We start from the raw sequence: 1,804 nt of genomic DNA, 5'->3' as shown, positions 1-1,804 counted from the left end.
AGGTGGCCAAAGTATTGGAGTTTAAGCTTTAGCATCAGTCCTTCCAATGAACAGTCAGGACTGATTTCCTTTAGGATGGACTAGTTTGATCTCCTTGCTGTCCAAGGGACTCTCAAGTGTCTTCTCCAACACCACAGTTCAAAAACATCAATTCTTTGGTGCTCAGCTTTCTCTTTAGTCCAACTCTCATATCCATACATGACTACTGGAAAAACCATAGCTTTGACTAGACAGACCTTTGTTGGCAAAGTAATGTCTCTGCTTTTTAATATGTTGTCGAGGTTGGTTGTAACTTTTCTTCCAAGGAGCAAGCTTCTTTTAACTTCATGGCTGCAGTCACCATCTGCAGTGATTTTGGAGCCCCCCAAAAATAGTCTGTCACTGTTAAACATTCTCAACTATTTTGTTGCAGGGACTTCCCTGGCAGTCCATTGGTTAGGACTTTGAGAGATGTTTTCTCATCTCTCACACTGGTTTTAGCTCCTCACTGAATGGATGGCTTGTTTTTTAATCATGCAGAGTCTGAAAGGGAGATCCTTTCTCTGCAAACATAATGAATTATTTATTGGCCACATAGGAAATGATGGGCTTGGTAGCTGGATACAAAGGTGTGAACACTTGGATAATTGTACAGCTGGAGATGTGAAGTTTGGGATCATAAATGGCTACATGCTAACTGAGGATGTATAAGCTGCTAAAATCCTGAGTTAGGTGGTTTTCCACTGACCCAGGTGCTGAATGGTAGGAATTGCATGGAATTCTGCTGCTGCTAAGTCGTGTCAGTCGTGTCCGACTCTGTGTGACTCCATAGATGACAGCCTACCAGGCTCCGCCGTCCCTGGGATTCTTCAGGCAAGAACACTGGAGTGGGTTGCCATTGGCTTCTCCGGCATGGAATTCTAAGGAACAATAAAGTTAAAGGGTTGAAGAATTCCCTGGTGGTCCAGGGGTTAGGACTCTGTGCTTTCACTGCAGAAGTCCCAGGTTCAGTCCCTGGTCAGGGAGCTAGGATTCCTCAAGCCATATGGCGTGGCCAAAAAATTAAAATAAATACAAGGTTGGATGAGGGAAGCACCTTTAGAATGAGGGGCTGCTAGTCAGATAAGTAGAAGTCTAACTAAAAGGAACAGCATCCAGAATTCAAGGCAGAATTTCTAAGAGGCAGGGATGTGTCAACATTGTTCGAGAAACAGGCAAGGTCCAATCATGACGTTGGTGCCTGCTATGACCTTAGTCAGGGCAGGTTCTGGTGAGAATTAGTGGCAGAAGCCAGATCAGAGAGGATTAAAGAGTTAATCCACAGAGAGGAAGTGAAGATAGTAAGTGAAGGCTTCTTAAAAGAAGCTTGGAGAAGATAAGAAGATAATGGAGTGGTAGCTAGAGGGGAGACTGAATTAAAGGACAGCTTTTTTAGGAAAAAAGATTCTAGCATCTTTTTAGACAAAGATAAATTTCTGTTATCTTTTTTCCTTTCCTTACATTAGTGCAAAAAAGTCTACCTTATCAGTTTAGGAATCTCTATTTTCATCCGTCTCTCTCTGTCTCTCTCTCTCTCTTTTTTTAAGCGGAGAAGAGAGAGGGGCTTAAAAAATTTTTTTTAATTTAATTCAATTTTTTTTTTTTTTTTTTGGCCATTCCACTTGGCTTGCAGGATCTCAGTTCCCCAACAAGGGGTTGAACCCAGGTCCCCTGCAGTGGAAGCATGGAGTCTTAGCCACTGGACCACCAGGGAAACCTCTCATCCATCTTTTTATCTCTTTTTTTTTAATCTTTAATTTTCCATTAGATTCTCCCTCCCCTTCTC

The 1,804-nt window shown here is 42.3% G+C and overlaps 1 non-coding gene across 1 annotated transcript; it reads left to right on the top strand.

The window, feature by feature from the left end:
• The first annotated feature begins 932 nt into the window (after positions 1–932).
• Positions 933–1,005, top strand: TRNAE-UUC (transfer RNA glutamic acid (anticodon UUC)). The gene has a single exon. It is a non-coding gene; the product is annotated as a tRNA-Glu (tRNA).
• The last annotated feature ends 799 nt before the right edge of the window (positions 1,006–1,804 follow it).

This window comes from Dama dama, chromosome 2, assembly GCF_033118175.1.
Source record: "Dama dama isolate Ldn47 chromosome 2, ASM3311817v1, whole genome shotgun sequence".
Classification (NCBI taxonomy): domain Eukaryota; kingdom Metazoa; phylum Chordata; class Mammalia; order Artiodactyla; family Cervidae; genus Dama; species Dama dama.
This window is presented reverse-complemented; position numbering and strand designations above follow the sequence as displayed.